General features: G+C 41.8%; 1 non-coding gene across 1 annotated transcript; it reads right to left on the minus strand.

Moving 5' to 3' along the window:
* Positions 1–14,029: 14,029 nt before the first annotated feature.
* On the minus strand, positions 14,030–14,111 carry trnas-aga (transfer RNA serine (anticodon AGA)). Its single transcript has one exon. It is a non-coding gene; the product is annotated as a tRNA-Ser (tRNA).
* Positions 14,112–17,883: the final 3,772 nt, after the last annotated feature.

Below are 17,883 nucleotides of genomic sequence, written 5' to 3' on the forward strand. Positions count from 1 at the left end.
CTCTGTATCTGTCACGTTCATTGCTTCCAGAAGTATACAGCTTAGAAGTGATAACCTGGCACTTCACAAACACATCTCCTCTGTCCCGCACACTTACTTCCTCTCACCTCTTCCCATAACTAACCCAGCTTTGCCTTTCAATTCCTTCTCTCTTTTCATCTTTCTCTTTTTACATGATATCTGATTTGCACCATCTCTGAACTGTTGTTGGTCGTGCAGTTTAAAAAAGGATGTCGCTCAGTGTGGCATTTGCAATTTCAAAAAACTCGAGGGTTTTCGATAGATTGTGAAAGGTGAAAGACCCAGAGTGAGGGAAACTGGGGAGATAACAAGAGGGAAAGAATGAGATTGGAAGTGGGTGGAATGGATTCTCTTCACAGCCTGTGTAATCTGCATTTTATAGTTCAGCTATTCCTTTAATGCCGGAAACCCAGCAGGACATTATCTTTCACCAAAATCCGACAAAAAAAGAGGAAATTTTAAAGTGTCATACACAACCTTTGAGCTGGAAAGTTATGACCAGAGCTGGGCACTGATGAAACTGTGTGCTGTGGAACCGAAGAGATGCTGTGCCTTCAACCACATTTCCATCCCCGAAAACAAATCCCCAGCCCCTGCTTGGCTCTTTTCCTCTGTTTTGCACCACCTTCAGTTGTGGGTAAGTCACCACAAGCTATCTTTATTTCAGTTTCCTATTGAGAAATCTCACACGCAGTCAAGTACAGAAGCAAGCATTTAAACTTTATTGCATGTAGCAACCAAAATAAGACCCCTCAACTGACCAAGTTAAGACTCACTAGCCAGCTTGGGTATTACATAAATACTGGTGGAAATTTGCAATGATTTCAACCTCCCATATCTGGCACTGGAAATATCGAGGAATCGATTCTTGTGCGGACGTGTCCTTAAAAGTTATCCCGCTCAATCATTCTGATGTTGGATGCTTAAGCAGATTTTTGTCCGCCAACTCTATGACGTCTTAGTATTGATGATTCCTTTGATTCTTTCATTCATATTATTGCAAGTCCGTTGCTTGCCTTCTCATCAGAAATTGTTTACGTGTTCCTTGTTCCATTTGGCATGCCTGCCTGTTGAAGGACACAGCCTTCATCTGATTAACGTTTTAAATTATACTATAAGGTAATCATTGATCATTGAGACATAAACCAACCAATGATCAGGCATATGTGAAATAGTTTTATTCATGTTGGTTTCATTCCTCCTTCTCAAAAGAATCACTGATTGAGTTCGTCCTGGTCTCATAACAAAGTATTCCAGAAGGATTTTGTTGTGAAGGTGTCGATGTCTGCTGTACCTTTAAGAGAGTTTACAAACTAGCAAGGATTGATATCGCACGGAGAATCCTGAACAAGGTAAGAATGTAACACTTGGTCCAAACAAATTGCATCAGTTGAGTTGCCAGTAAACAAAAACAAATGCAAATTCAGCCAGTCAGCTTTAATTCTACTGCACTACACCAAAAATCCAATTAAATTTGAATTAAATATTTTGAGAAACTTAAAACCAATTAAAGGATCCAAAGTTTTGGTGTATAAAACTGAACATTTTGAACAGTTAGGGAGATAACTGCAAAAAGCCCAATAAATGTAGACGGCTAGCTAAAGAGCTCCCTGAAAGGGACCTGTCTGTGGGGGGTTTGTGCAACATAATATCGAGATCGACGTGGAGACAACCTACCGTTGCAAATCTATAAAGGAGCATTGACAAGTCCGACTAGTTTTGAAACGTGATATTTTTTTGGAAATCTTAATGTTTTTTTAAATAGTACTAGTATTGCGGATGAGAAGTAAAAGATAGGTTGAAGAGAAAAGAATTGTAAATAGTTGTTGGTTTTAGAGTCACAGAGAAATAGAGATGCCCAACACAAAAACAGACCATTCAGTCCAACTCGTCCATGCCGACCAGATATTGGAACCCAAATTAGTCCCAACTGACAGCACCTGGCCCTATCCCTCAAACCCCCTCCCCATCAAACCCATCCAGACGCCTTTTCAATGTTGCAATTATATCAGCCTTCACTACTTTCTCTAGAAGCTCATTTCATGCACGTACCACCCTCTGCGAGAAATAGTTGCCCCTCAGGTCATTTTTATATCTATCCCCTCTCAACCTAAACCTATGCCCTATACTTCTGCACTCCCCCACCACAGGGAAAAGTCTTTGTCTATTTATCCTATCTGTGGACCTCATAATTTTGTAAACCTCTATAAGGTCATACCTCAGCCTCTGACACTCCAGGGAAAATAGCCCTAGCCGATATATCCTCTCCCTATAGATCAAATCCTCCAATCCTGGCAACATCCATGTAAATCTTTTCTGAAGCCTTTCCATATTCACAACATCTACCCGATAGGAAGGAGACCAGAATTTCACGCAATGCTTCATTAGTGACCTAAACAATGACCTATGCAGCCAAAACATGACCGCCCAGCTACTGTATGCAATACTTTGACCAATAAAGGAAAGCATACCAAATGCCTTCTTCACTATCCTGTCTACCTGCGACTCTACGTTCAAGGAGATATGAACCTACACTCCAAGGTCTCTTTGTTCAGCAACACTCTGAGGACCATATCGTTAAGTGTATAAGTTCTGCTATGATTTGCTTTCCCAAAATGCAGTACTTCATATTTATCTGAATTAAAGTCCATTTTGCCACTTCTTAGCCCATTGGCCCATCTGTTCAAAATCCTGTTGGTTTAAATTAGCAGAGGGTTTCACCCTGTGTTGTAACAAGTTATTGATAATTCTTTTCATGTGTAACTATGAATATTTGTTCATTCTTTCAATCTGTGTAGAGGTTTTATAATTCTAAAGATGACACAATTCCAAAATATATTTAAAACCATTTTTGTCCAGGTAAAACAGTAAAGTGGGAAACTTTCTGTCTGGAGTGACGCTTGAGCAAAAAATGCATTCCACATGAATGCCAGTCAATCTTTCTTCAGAATGTGATGTAGGAATCATTGACCTGGACATTCAATTGCTTCACCGTTATAAATCCCTGAAAGCATCTTGGGGTTCACCACTGCTTGGAACTGGACACCTGAATAAATATTTCAACAACAGCCGCTGGTGAGAAGCATTCATATGTAAGTAACTCACTTCGTTACTTTACAAAGGCTATCCACAAGGAAGGGGTTTGTAGCACTTAAAGCATTCTAGAATTTGACACCATTCAGGAGAAAGCAACACACTTGCTCAGTACTCAATCCTCTAACTGCTGCGATCACCCCCTCCAATACAAACGCAGGGCTGCCACTCACTTGCTCATTAGACAGCACATTTCAAACTCATGATGTCTCCCAGCTATGGCACAGGCAACAGCTGCACGAGAGAAGCACAATCTGCAAATTTCCCTGAAACTGCAAAATTTTCTAATTTGGAATTGATTTGCCAATTTATTCACTGTCCTTTGATCAAATTCTGGAACTTCCTTTAAACTTTACTTTGGGAATACCTACACTTGGTGAATTGCGTTGATTATTCTGGGTTTGTACTTTACAGGAGATCACCAACACTCTTAAGCTTAATAAGCAGGAACATGATACTATCACTAATATCGATAGGGAATGCGACATGGAGAATGAGGAAACTAATCAACATTTTTGAATTTGTCAAAACATTTCCAGAATGACAAATATTTTCCTTGGATCCTGTTATCAAGAATTGTAGAATTCCATTCCTCTTGTCCAGCTTTTTAAACAGAAGGATGAGAAGATCATTTACCACCATCTATTTACCATAAATGGTTCTGCGGCCATTGAGACTACACATAGGGATACAAACGTCCATTCAGTCTGCTTGCACAGACTTCTTTACTGAAGAAGGGCTTATACCCAAAACGTCGATTCTCCTGCTCCTTGAATGCTGCCTGACCTGCTGCGCTTTTCCAGCAACACATTTTCAGCTCTGTCATGCTTTACCTCGTATTTGCAAATTAGCTTGGAATCCAGTTTGCCAGCCTGTCTTGAATCTCATGCGCTTTTACATTTTGGATGAGTCCACCATTTGTGACATTGTCTAAAGCCTTACTGAAGTTTATGCAAACCTTATCAACCGTGCTACAATCATTATTATATTTGGTCACATTTTTCAAAGAAAATCTCAATTAGTACAGCAATTTCAAGAAGCATTTTTTTTAAAAAAAGTAAATATCTCCTTTGTAAGGGATTAACTGAGAAGAAACAGGAACAATTGGAAGTCAGGACGAATATCACAATGAATGTAGATAACCAATGTCGGGTAGGGAAAGCACACTTTATGAAAGCGAAGTAAATTAACAGTATTCCTGCAGAGGCATAACTATTATATGCTTTTAGGAAAGAAATTAACTTAGTGGACTTAAAAGAGGTTATTCACAGCCGAGCTGGCACTTGTGATAGGCTTCTTCTGTATTTAGTGGCAATCAAGAATCCATTAGAGCATCTGTAGTTTTTAATCTCTGAGAAAACAGATGAAAGTACACGATTGAGAAGGTGGTCAGCTATGGATTATTACTGTACCATGTGAGTGTATGTAGGAGTAGAGGATTAATTCAGATGAATACATGGCTGGCAGGATGGCACAGGATGGAGGGCTTTGTAATTCGAGGGCCTTGGGCCTGCTTCTGGGCTGGGTGGACTGTACGTTTTGGGCATGTTACTCTTGAAGCAGAAGAGAGCCAGTATCCTTGCAGACATGCTTGTTTCTGCTGTCCAATAGCGTTTTGGTAGGAGACAGTGAAATCCAAAGAGAATGTTCAGCACGGAAACATGAACAGTTCAAATTAGATGGCGCAGCACGTGAGTCAGGAAGGTACAGATGTCCGAGGCCAGTTAAGGCAAAAGGTAGATTGACAAGGTATTTTTCATGCAAATAGTTTGATGAACAAGGCAGATGAATAAAGGACATAAAGGAAAACTGAGTGCCCGATGTCATTGTTGTTACTGAGAAATGATTGTCAGCGGGGCAAGATTGGCAGCTCAGTATTCCAGGATATCAGGACTTCAGGCAAGACAGGGAAGGAGCTAAAAGAGGAGGGCGTGTCACAATATTAATCAGGTAATCTATTACACCAGGAAGGATGGTTGACATCTTAAAAGGCTCCTAAAAGGAAACCACGTAGGTAGATCTTAAAAACAAAAAAGGAGCAGTTTACCTTCGCTTCCATAAAGGTACAGGAGAAATAGAAGAAGAGATATATCGAAAATTTCTGAGAAATGTTCAATTCATCGGCTAGTGATAGGAGATTTCACTTTCCCGAACATGAACAGAAGGAGTCACATTGTGAAATATTCAGAGACAGGGAATTTTTAAAAGGCGTCCAAGAGAGCCCTTCAATCCAATAGGCATAAAGGCTTACAATACACGAGGTGTCCCTGGATGTAGTTTTAAGCAGATACTTTCAGATAAATCACTCTCGGAAGAGTGGAATGTATTCAAGAAGCAAATATCAGGAATAGAGGGCAAACGTGTTCAAATAGAAACAAACGACGAGATCAGCAAATCTGAAGACTATACATCAATGGATTAAAAGGAAAATAGTAGATTATAAGTGCTCCGAGAACTCAAAACACTAAAGTACCAAGAAGAATATCGATTGTGCAAAGGGGACCTTACAAAGGATATCAGGAGAACTAAAAAAGTAGGAAGAGATACTGATAGGTATGTTGAAACAAAAGCCAAACTTGTTTTTTTTCAGTTATATTAAGGGAGGTTATAAGAAGACAATCGAAATTGTAGGACCTACTTTAAGTAGCACAGTGCTACATTGTGCATTGAGCCATAGACTGCAGTTATGATACTTAATTTTTTGTTTGCTTCGGTTCACAAGAGTGAGAAAGACGATTTGCATCTCGTGATAAGGGTTGTAGTCTACGAATCAATTAAATAAATCAGCATAGATAGAGATAAGTTTGCAAAAATCTCTGACAAGAGGTAAATCTCCAAGACCGGAAAGGATGTGTACCCCCTCCTCCAGGCCATTGCGATAAGAAAATAAGGAAATAACAAGGGCATTCACAAAACATTTGAATTCCTCTCTGGCAACAAAAGAGGTGCCAGACTCCTGGAAGACAGCCAATCTGTATAATTATATGCTGAAGGCACCAAGGCATAAATCAGGAAATTATACAACGGTATAAGCTCAATAAGAGGGAAACTGTGAGTAGCAATCCTGACGAACAGATTTAACGTGAGCTTGGAGTGGCAGGGGTTCGTCAAGAACATTCAGCATGGCTTTGTTAAGAGGCGGCCATGTTTGATGATCTTGACTGAAATCTCTGAAGAGGTGACCATGTGTGCAGATGATGGCAATGTTTTTGACACAGTCTGTTTGCGGTTCTACAAAGGTTTTGATAAGCTCCCACATGGTAGAAAATTGACAAATATAAAAGCATATTGGATCCAAGAAAACTTGGGAAATTTGATCAACACTTGGCTGAGTGGCAGAACGCAGAGGGAGAACGTTGAGGAATGTATTTGAAAATTGAAGGCTGTGTGCGAAGTGGTGAAGTTTAAGTATTGGAGCCCCTACTGTTTGTGTTCATACAAATGATATAAAATTGTAAAAAATAAAAAGAGAGATAATTTACCGCCAGTAATGAGACTGTAACTTTAAGTAAACAACCCAGAACCAGACATAAACCTACTAATAAAAACTTTATAAACTGTGCAAGTGTCAAGTTCACGGTTAATGAGCCAAGAATAAAATATGTAATATTGTGGAATACAAAGGTTGGGAAAGGAATTCAATTTCAGTTCAAGTTCGCAAGGGTATCCGAGATGATTACTGTGTTGTGTAAAACATTGCTTCTCAGTTTTCCTTATTTTGATGCGTCTATTGATTTTCAAGAGGCACAGTGTACTGGATCACAGTTTAAAATCACAAATTACTGCAACTGATGGAGTAAAACAAAAATGTCTTTATTCAGGCTTAATTTAGCTAATGCTGCAGAAGGCAGTGAGTTCCTGAGATCTGGAGGGCTGAGGACTTCTATCGTGTCCCCACTCCACTCAGTTATGGATGCAATCGAATACTCCATCGGTACGCATCATTCAGCCCCAGCCTGCCTGCACTATGCTTCAACCACCACGGGAACAAATATCCCTTCACAGGTTACTGGTGTAAAAGATGCAATAAAACTACTCAAACTCTTGGATTAAAAACAGCTGCTTTCTCAGTTCTGTTCGCAATTTAAAATACATTAAAATATTATTATTTTCAAGGAACTGAATGAATACAGCATTAACAGATAACTGAATTAAAAACTGATAGCGAGACTTACCAATGAGAGCAATGGCGGCAAGGACTGGATAATAAATCATTTGTATATCCACAATTGTATTGTAAACTGAACCAGAAAGTAATGAATCAGAAAATACAAAGATAAATTGGATAAACGAGAATGAAACATCCTCGCCAACAAATGGAATACCCGTGTTCATTGTTGAAAACTTCCTTTTACTATTTCATAAAAAGTATTTAACACTACCCTGTGGACTCGCTGACAACAGTAGGTGAGATCAGTCAAGTTTTCACTGAAAATTTGAGTTTGCATATTTTCTTATTTATTCCAGTCAGAAACGTTTCAGTTAAGTATTTATAACCCATAGAGACTGATATTAACAACAGTCACGAAACAAACAGATGTTCTCAACTGTCTCAAGAGTCGACCTTGCTTTTCTATCTAAAAAAATGTTCAATCAATAGTACATGGCAGGGAAAAAAAAATCTGATATATAGCAACATTTTTGTCGGAGAAGAGATTCTGCAAGCGAAGCAATTTAATCAGTTTGAAAAGTAGTTTTATTTATCATTCATGAAATATGGTTGGCATTGGTTAAAACAACAATTATTTTTCGTGTTTCTTGCAGTTAAGATGTTAACTTTGAGATGCTAGCTTAAGTACTTTTTATTCATTTGTGGGACTTGGGCGTCTCTGGCTGGCCAGTATTGATAACACATCCCTATTTAATCTTGAGAAGGTGGTGGTGAACTGGCTTATTAAATCGGTGCAGTCCAATTACTGTGAGTTTTCCCACAATACCAGTAAGGAGGGAATTCCAGGAGTTTGATCGAACCACTCTGAAGGAATGGCAGCATATTTCCAAGTAAGGACTTTGTGTGGTTTAGGGGGGAACTTGCATGCATTTGTGTTCCCATGTATCTGCTGCCCTTGTGCTTCTAGGTTGAAGTGGTCGTCGGTTTATGGTGGTGTCTTAGGATCATTAGGAAATTTCTGCAGAGCATCTTGGAGATAGTACACACTGCTGCTACTGAGTGCCGATAATGTAGGGATTGAATATTTGTAGATTTGATGACATTCAATCCGGTTGATTTGTCCTGGATGGTGGATGTGATTCTAGAGAGGACAGCTGGCTTGGCAGCATCCGAGGAGCAGAAAAAGCGATGTTTCAAGCATAAGAACTTATAATCTCTAACATCCGTAGTCCTCATCTCCTCCTCCTTTTCCTGAATGTATCATGTTTCTTGAGTGCTGTTGACGCTGCACCCATTCGGGAAAGTGGGGAATATTCCATCACACGCCTGCCTTTTGCTTTGTAGGTGGTCGATAGACTTTGGGGTGTAAGGAGGTGGGCTATTTGACACAGTTTCTGAACTGCTCTTGCAGCCACTGTGTTTATCTGATGAGCCCAGTTGTATTTCTAGATAATTCTAACTCCAAGGTTGTTAACAGTGGAGTATTTGGTGATGGCGATACCTTTGTATGCGCAGGGGCAGTTGCCAGAGTCTGTATTATTGATGGTCATTGTCTGGAACTTATTGCATTTGCGCACGGACTGTTTCAGTATTTGAGGAGTCACGAATGGTACTGAAAACTGTGCAATCATCGGTTGACATCCCCACCTCTGACCCTATGGTGGAGGGAAGTTAATTGATGAAGCAGCTGAGGGCACTACCCTGAGGGACTCTTGCAGAGATATCCTGGAAATGAGATGACTGACCCTCCACAATCTTCCTTTCTGTCAGGTACAAATCTAGCCAGTAGAGTGATTACCCCGATGCACATTGATTCACGGTTTGCCATGGTTCCTCGATGACATAGACGGTCAGAAACCGTCGTGAAATCGAGGGCTAAGGAAATCACGTCACCTATGGAATTCATTTAATTTGGTCCATGTTTGAACCAACGCTGTAATGAGGTCAGGAGTTGAGTGAGCCTGCTGAAACCCACACTGGGTTTCACTGAGCTGGCTGGTGCTGAGCAAGTGTTGATTGATAGCACTGTTGATGACCCCTTTCCCTCACTTTCCTGATGATAGAGAGTAGACCGATTGGGCAGAAATTTGCTGGAATGAATTTGTCAGGTTGGAGCGAAGGGTCGGTTTCCATGCTGTACATCTCCATGACTCTACAGGACATATATGTGCAAATTTCCTCATTATCGGGGAAATGACAGTGTTTCAACTATCCTGGAAGAGATTCGGCAGGCGAACCGCACATTCTGGAGCACACGTCGTTAGCGCTATTGCCAGACTGTTTTTTTGGGTGCATTGCCTTTGCAGGGTCCAGTGCCTTCTGCTGGTTCCTGATATCACTTTGAGTGAATTGATTTGGCTGTGGACTGGTGTCTGTGATGTTGGGGAGCACTGGAGGAGGCCGAGATGGCTGAGTCACTCGATATTTCTGACCGAAGATTTTTGCAGAATCAACAGAGTATCTTTTGCACTGATGTGCTTGGATCCTCCATCATTGAGGATGGGAATATTTGTGAAGCCTCCTCCTCCAGTGCGTAGTTTAATTATACACCAGCATTCATAGTTCTATATGGAAGGAGTGAATAACTTAGATCTGATCCTTTGGATATGGAATCGCTGAGCTGTCTATTATCTGTTGTTTCTGCCACTTGGCATGCAAGTAGTCCTGTTTGGTAGCTCCATCAGGTTGAGACCTCATTTTTTGGTGTACCTGATGCTACTCCTGGCATACCCTCCTGCACTCTCCATTGAACCAGCGTTGATCCCCTGGCTTGATGATAATGGTTGACTGGTGGTATGCTAGGCCATGAGGTTGCAGAATGTACTGGAGTACAGTTCTGCTGCTGTTGGTGGCCCATGGCGCCTCATACATGCCCAGTCTAGAGCAGCTACGTCAGTTAAAAGTCTGTGCCATTTTGCGCAGTGGCAGTACCACACAATACAATGGCAGTTATTCTCAATGTGAAGTCATCCACAAGGACAATGCAGTGATCAGTTTTATCTATACTATCATGGACAGATGTTTCTACAGCGGGCTGTTTAGTAAGAATGAGATCAACTATGTTTTTTTCCTCTATTGTTCCATTACCAGCTGTCGCAGATCTAGACGAGCAGTTGCTAGTCGGACCCGAGTAGCTGGATCAGTAATGCTGCTGCCGAACCACACTTGGTGGTGGACATTGAAATCCCCCATCCAGAATACATTTGCACCCTAACCACACTTAGAGCGTACTTGAAGTTTTGTTTAACATGGAGGTGTACTGATTTATCAGCCAAAGGACGAAGGTATGGGATTCCCTTGCCCAAAGAACATAGAACAAAGAACTGCATCAGACAATGTTTTACCCACTCACTTACTCAACTGTACATTACTCTATTTTAGGACCCCTAATGTTCCATTCACGATTTATCGACCAAACTACTTTCTCGAAGATTTTTTTTAAACAACCGAAGACTGAGCTGAACTCATGCCTATCGGAAATCAAAGATCATTCTGTCACTCTCCATACCTTGTTTAGAGTATCTCAGGGCCTGTCACCTTAAACCTGTGCCCTCAAATTTTGAAATCCACCATCCTGGGCAAACGATTTAGGCCAATGGCCTTTCCATGAACCTCGTGACTTTATAAACTGTGAGAACGTGACGCACTGTATGTAACATTTCAGCGCAAAAGGCCCTGCCTACCCAGTCTCCACGTATAACTCAAGCCCTCAGGTCCCAGCGACATCCTTGGAAATCATTTGTGCACAGTTTCAATTTTCACTACATCCTTCCTGCAGAAGCTGACGAGAAGTGCAAGCAGGATTCTAAATGTGATCTCACCAGTGCTCCACAGCCACAACATGGCATTCCAACTCGGATAATCGACTTCCTGACTAATGACAGAAAGCGTGCCAAGTACTTTCTTCACCTACTTGTCTCGTTGTGAACCAATTTATCTGCTTTTAAATTCTTTGCCTTGACTGATAAAGTTTTGGCTGTCTTCTTAGCTATTATGTTCAGCTGCCTTCACGGATATGTGGCCCAACTTGCAGAGTCACTCTGTTCCTCTATTAAGTACTTCATTGACGTATTACTTCCAATGTGCATCACCTCATATTGTTCATGGTTAATTTCAAAACCCCATATCTGAATTTGACATTTGTCAAATCCATTTCTAACCTCCTCGAACCTACGAACTTCTTCCTCCCTGTTAACCACTTTGCCAATATTCATATCTTCGACAGTTCTGCTTATCTTTTCCCCCTAATTTATTCTATTTACACCATTCAATATCAGCTTCCAGTCACACTAACAGCCTTCTATCACCATCCTTTATCTCCTACCACCACCAAACTACGTTTGGATTCAACTTTCCAGGGGACCTTATAACTCTTCTCACTTTTACCCTGTTACCAGTCTCCAGTGTGGTGTCTTGTTAAAGGCTTTGTTGAAATCCACACAAACAACATCAACTTCACTATACTCGTTAAAACACCTGATCACTTGCCAAAAAATGAATTTAATCCGGTGTATTAGGCATGACATCCTCTAACGATACCGAGATGACTTTCCCTGATGAAACGGTGGCACAGTGGTTAGCACTGCTGCCTCACAGCGCCAGAGACCTGGGTTCAATTCCCGCCTCAGGCAACTAACTGTGTGGAGTTTGCATATTCTCCCCGTGTCTGCGTGGGTTTCCTCCCACAGTCCAAACATGTGCAGGTCAGGTGAATTAGCCATGCTAAATTGTCCGTAGTGTTAGGTTAGGGGTATGGGTGGGGCGGTGTGGACTTGTTGGGCCGAAGGGCCTGTTTCCACACTGTAAGTAATCGAATCTAAAAAAAACATTTCCTCGAGTCGTGGCAAATAACTGTCTCCTTCAGGGAGTGTTCCAAAAGGTTCCCTTCAACTGATGTGAGGCAAACTCCTGTGTGATCCTCTGGTTTATATCTCCCAATCATGTTGTCATTTGGAAGTTGCGAGACAGCAATGTAAAAGAAGAAAAGCACAAAGTTAGGAAAAGATATTTGCAGCCAAACTGAGTCAAAATTATTTATTGAAAGGAAAATCACACTTGGCAATTTTTTAGATTAGATTAGATTAGATGACTAGATCTCTTTGCGAACATGTAACTTCCTGCAGTGCATTTGCTGAACAACATCAGTTAGATCCCATCTGGCCCAGCTGACTTGTCTATTTTCACACTCTGCAGTATTTCTAATATCTCTTCCTTGTGAACCTCAATCTCTTCTCGTCTGGACGCAAGTATCTCTGTATCTTCCTCGCCAACATTTTCATTTTCTATAGCGAACACTGTCGAGAAATATTTATTCAGTGCTTCCCCTATCTCCACTGAATCCACACCCAACTTCCCACTATTATCCTTGATTGTTCCAAATTTAACTCTCGTCATTCTTTTATTCCTGACATACCGATGGAAAGCCTTAGGGTTAGCCCTGATCCTATCTGCCAACAACTTCTCATGTCTCCTCCTGTCTCTTCTCAGCTCTCTTTTTAGGTCTTTCTTGACATCGTTGTAACCCTCGAGCGCTCGAACTGAGTTTTCACATTTTGTCCTAACATAAGTCTTCTTTTGTTCTTCTTGATCAGGGATTCTACTTGCTTAGTAAACCACGGCTCACGCGTTCTATATCTTCCTCCCTGCCTGACAAGGACATTCTAATCTAGGACACACAGGAGCTTTTCCTTGAATAAGCTCCACATTTTTAATGTGCTCACCCCCTGCAGTTTCCTTCCCCCATTCTACGCTTCCTACATCTTATCTCATTGCATCGTAATTTTCCTTCCAGCAGCTGAAACTCTTGCTCCGTGGAGTGCACCTATCCCTTTCCATCACGAAAGTAAACCTGAGAGAATTGTGATCTCTGTCTCCAAAGTGCTTGCCTACTTACAAATCTAAAACCTGGCCAGGCTCGTTACGCAGTATTAAATCTAAAGTGGCTTCGTCCCTTGAAGGCTTGTCTACATACTGTGTCAGGAAGCCCTCCTGCACACACTGGACAAAACCTGACCCATCTATAGTACTCGTACTGTCGTGATCCCAGTCAATATTTGGATATTGTCTTGCGTGTTCCAGAGTTTTTCAGTGTCCAAGAGTCCAGATGAAGTTTGTATTCCTCACGTACGGGAGCGAGAATTCTTTCAATGTCTCAGATCAGTTCCTGTCCCGAGAACATCAGAGTCAATGTCCCGTACTCTACTCGGTCCGACAGTTCACATTTCTTCATCCTCCTCTGATTCCATTTCCCAAACAGTTTCTCAAGATTTCCAAAGCTGGAGCCTAGATTATATGGTTTGCTTCCTAAACATTTTTTCCAACTGCCAAACGACAATATTTTCACAGTATTTCTTCACAATCCTCTGGCTTGCATCATGTCCAAGGACGGGAAGTCCCGTTTGGTGGAGAGATTCCCGAGGCTGGTGAGTTTCACTTTGGAACAAAGGTGGTTACGTGGCGATTTCCTGCGGCTGTTTGTACTGATGGGAGAGGGAGCAGTGGGGAATGAGCACTTTGACGAGCAGGAGGAAGTGTTGCCCCTGACCAGAGTCAGAGAACAGAGGACAGGGATGAAAGGAATGTAACGAGAAAAAGACTTCGGCTCAGGACGTTCAATAACAACTGCAGAAACCCGATGTGTCGAGCAGTATATCTGGAAAGTAAAACAGAGATAATGTTTTAAATATGAAACATTTCTGATGAAGAACTCGAGTTTCCCAAGTCTCATCAAATTACTGGCCAGGTTTTCAAAAAAGGTTTGCTGAACTTTGAGCGAAAATTGTTCCAGCAGAAACGCTTCCATAACGCAGTCAGTAGGATTCGAACCTACCTGGGGAAACCCTAACGGATTTCTAACCCATCGCCTTAACCACTCGGCCATGACTACAGACGAAAGCATTTGGTTGAGCATTGACCAGATCAGCCGTGATCTCATTGAAAGCTGTCGCTGACTTGATGGGCGAAATGCTTCCATCTCCTTTCCTTCCTTGCTATTATTTGTCATGTGCGAGACACCAATGTAAACGAAGAAAACCACAAAGTTAGGAAAAGATATTTGCAGCCAAACTGAGTCAAAATTATTTCTTGAAAGGAAAATCGCACTTGGCATTTTTTTAGATTAGATGAGATTTTATTTTAGATTAGATTAGATTAGATTACTAAATCTCTTTGCGAACATGACCAGCGGAACTAATCAAGGGAGCTATTGATCTGAGTATTCTTGGATATGAAACAAACAAAGGTTAGTGACATATTCATTTATTTTTCTGGCGAACGAAATGGTCTTTCCTGATGGTTACAATGAAAGAGATGGTTCCCTATAAAAGACAGAGATTAAGTCGCATGTAGATATGTTTCAATGTCATAAAATTCACTTTCAGTCCCTAATTACCTCAGAGATGGAGGGGGTGAGTTACTTTTCTTCACTCTTCAACTCCTCAACATGGAGGTACAGACACGAAACCGCGAGAGATGGAGTTCTTGAATTGGGAAGCAGCGACACTGAAGGATCTAGGCAAAAGTGAGGACTGCAGATGCTGGAAACCAGATTTAAGATCAGAGTGATGCTGGAAAAGCACAGGAGGTCAAGCAGCATCCGAGGAGCAGGAAAGTCGACGTTTCTGTTGCCAGGCTTGCGGCGTTTCGCAAACAATTTTCGTTTTTGGTTCAGATTTCCAGCAACTGCAGCTATTTGTTTTATGTTAACATTCATAATGTTGTGGACAAACCCAATGACCTGCGAGCATCGGAAAATCCGCAGAAGTACTGGGACACCGATATGTTTACTGAACAATACAACCATTCAAAGAGCGGGAATAGGATCCGGGCCACAGTGCTGAGAGTACCGAATCCTCACAAGGAAATAACAAGACAAAGCGATAGATACTATCGTATTTGGTGTAAATAAAACACGCTTTCTGAACATTTTCGTTGCAGATTATTTTCAAATTGTCTTCGAAGATTTACAAAGTGGGAAAAGGCCATTCTGCCCATTGTGCATTGCGGCTAATCAGCGAGCCATCTATTCTCGTCACAGTTTCCAATTTTGACCCAAGGTTTGGTCATGGTGTCGTCCAAGCAAGAACCCGCAGAAACTCAGTGATTTCACACAAACATTTTTGTGTGTGCAGAATGATTTGCCACATTTACGACATATTCAATGGCACCCGAATGGTTACATGGACAGAAAGGGTTCGGAGTGATACAGAACACATTTTGGCAAATATGGTTCAATTAATTTCGGTTATCTGTTCAGCAGGGACAGGTTCGATAGTCGGGTCTCTTTCCGTGCTCGGCAACTTTGATATGCTCCAGCAGCTGACACAAGTTTTCATGGACCACTTACAAAAAAATTTTGTTACGCAGTCTGCGCGTTTGCCTTTTTTTATGGAGTGTGGATGGGACGAGCTGACCCAGCGATGAAGGTCTTTCCAGACTTTTGCTGCCAATGACCATTCGTTTGGAACCTTCCCAACGTTGCCATCAAAGTGTTTCCCTGTCGAATAATACCGCACGGATAATGTTACCCCCTCAGCTCTCCAACGAATCCAGATACTGACAGCTCTTCATGTGGAATAGAAGCAAACAGAAAAGGTGGATCATTGCCAGACACACGGAGCATGCATGCTGCCTTTGATGCAGTGGAAGCCGATTATGTTATGAACTGCTCAGAGAAATGGCAGCCAGGCAATTCAAGACATACTGGAGATTTAGTGCATGGCCAAGTCACAGAAAGTGCTCAACAAACATAAAACAAAACAGAACAGCAATAACCTATGAAAAAAGAAGATTACCAAGAACACTCTTGATGAAATTAGGTCAACAATGCGCTGATGCCTCCATCTGATCGAGAGGACCAATCACCAGCCCCCCTCACCAGGACAGTAATGAAGGAAATGAGAGAAATACAAAAAAACATTTCACATCGCGATTGACAACCTTTTCACCACAGCAACAACAAAAACGGCGAGCAGATACAATGCAGGATCTGGTTTCATATCAGCAATGAAATAGTAGTCCCCATTCACTTTCAGAGAAAACGGTGAACAAAGGAAATTGTCTGAAATATGAATAACCAGCGCAGGCTACTTGGTTCCCCGATGATACTGCTGCACAGACTTTCGTGTTTAAAGTTACCTTCCAAAGAGTGTGTTTCTGGCTGTCCATATGACAATGGAAATTGTTGCCCTCGCTCTCACTGCGATTATTGATCGTGTTGGGTTTGGCATCCTCACCTTGCACGTGGGAGTTCAGTGTCCAATTCTCTGCTGTGAAAAATCGGAGTGCTTTGGAGCAGAAAGATGCGAAGCTCGCGTGCTTCATGGAGATGTTGTTGGAATGTTTTGCGGAGCTGGGGAGTGTGATCCTCACAGTTCTGGGTTACATCCTCAGGGTTGCAGAGCCTGTTGTGAAGCGCTACTGTCCTGTGGCGGTTGGAATTGTTTTAGTTTCATTACCGCTGGTTCCGATTTTTGGTGTTGCAGATTGGATCCTGAGCAATGTGTTTATTAGTAGAATCCATGGCTGGGTGAGCTGCTTTGAGAAATTCTCGGCTGCCTTCTGTTTGCCCTGTCCTATTACTGTTGTGCTGCTCTCGTGGAATTCGTGATGCTTTCTGTCTGTACGTATAGCGACGAGGGACAGCTGGTCATGTCAATTAGGGACAGAAACACAAATTCATTGCCAAGAATATGTATCCCACAACTGCATTCCCAGATGTCTGGCACACTAAATTGTCAACTGGGGTATGCCACAACGCAATTGAAACAGCATGTTTCCCCTTATTAAAATAAGTTTCTGGAAACTGATAGCCAGGCTCCTCTGAACACTCGGATTTACGACAGCATATAAATCAACAGCCTCGCTGAGGGAAAACTCATCAGAAAACAATATCCAATGCCCATCTTGTGCAGGACAAATGTGGTTGTCAAGGTTCCACGCAGGGACTTCACGAAACACTATTTAGGAGAAACAGTCGGACAACTAGCGAGCTGCAATCATGAACTTCAACAAGCCCGTATACGCCACGGGCAGCTGTTCTTGTAGTTGTATGCAGGGCATTGATTGTTTCTGATTCAAGGGCTTGGACCGTCTGCAGCACTGGTTAGTGCCTTGTGTGTGACAACTACTGTTGGAAAATATGTAAAACTCGATTGCTCATTGAGAACTACATCCAACATAGTAGCCGAGAGAAGTATTTTGATGGTTTTCCTGGGGCTGTTCCTGTCATGACCTCTGGAACTGGAGTTATTGGGTGCTTCCTGACGGTTCGGTGCATGCTTCCACGATCGTATTGTGGGTAGAAACCTGCGTTTTAGCTGCAATAACGTGCGTTTGCAAACCTGGTACACCTCCCTGAATTTTGTTATCTATTATTGTGTGCAATTGCAACACGGCAAATTATTAATTAACATTGGAAGCTGACGAACGGAGGCTTGTGAAATGCCAAGGTATTAGAGACATTTATCCAATGATTCCATATTACTTTGATTCAGGAGATAAGGATGTAAAACGTGTTTGTGCAGAAATGAGGAACAGTGAGGAAAGAAGTCATCCGTAGGTGTAGGTAACAACTGCACTCGCAGTAACCACTACTTACAAGAAAGAAATACTACACAGGTGTGATAGAAGATGGCAATAACTACAGGTGATCTTAGTTT

This window comes from Chiloscyllium punctatum, chromosome 28 (assembly GCF_047496795.1).
Source record: "Chiloscyllium punctatum isolate Juve2018m chromosome 28, sChiPun1.3, whole genome shotgun sequence".
Classification (NCBI taxonomy): domain Eukaryota; kingdom Metazoa; phylum Chordata; class Chondrichthyes; order Orectolobiformes; family Hemiscylliidae; genus Chiloscyllium; species Chiloscyllium punctatum.